General features: G+C 75.9%; 1 protein-coding gene across 1 annotated transcript in view; it reads left to right on the forward strand.

Moving 5' to 3' along the window:
- Positions 1 to 482, forward strand: part of CR2 (complement component (3d/Epstein Barr virus) receptor 2) — a gene marked incomplete at both ends in the record, with an annotated part of 13570 nt that overhangs the window by 7742 nt on the left and 5346 nt on the right. The gene's annotated exons all lie outside the window — the stretch shown is intronic.

Genomic DNA, 482 nt, shown 5'->3' on the forward strand with positions numbered 1-482 from the left:
GGGCAGCGTGTACCAGCCGTGCCGAGGCCCGGAGCGCTGGTTCGTGGAGACGCGGCTGTGCGAGGGTGAGCGGGCAGAGGGCCCCAGGCTGTGTGGGCCCTCGGGCCAGCGCCCCGCTCGCAGCGGGGACAGCTGTTGGGCTGTGACCCGCCCTGAGCCCCCCCGCCGTCGCCGCCCGGACGACACCTTCTCACGGGGTCCGCGGGACGGGGAGGCCCCAGGCTGAGACCCCGCCCCTTGCTTTGGGCACCGGTGCGCGACCGGACCCCCTTCCTCTGAGGTCCCAGCGGAGCCTGCAGGCTCGCGGCTGGCCAGCCTCCCCCGGCAGCTTGGCCTGGCCCCTCCCGCCCCCACCGCGACGCCCAAGAACCTTCCTTGACAGTGGTCCGCGCCGGGCCTGCCCGCCCAGCTGTGGTGGTGCTGGTCACTCTCGGCCGCGCTCCCTGCAGAGGCGCCGCGAGGGCCGGCTGCGTCTCAGCCGC

This window comes from Condylura cristata, unplaced genomic scaffold, assembly GCF_000260355.1.
Source record: "Condylura cristata isolate star-nosed mole 26May11 unplaced genomic scaffold, ConCri1.0 scaffold00225, whole genome shotgun sequence".
NCBI lineage: Eukaryota > Metazoa > Chordata > Mammalia > Eulipotyphla > Talpidae > Condylura > Condylura cristata.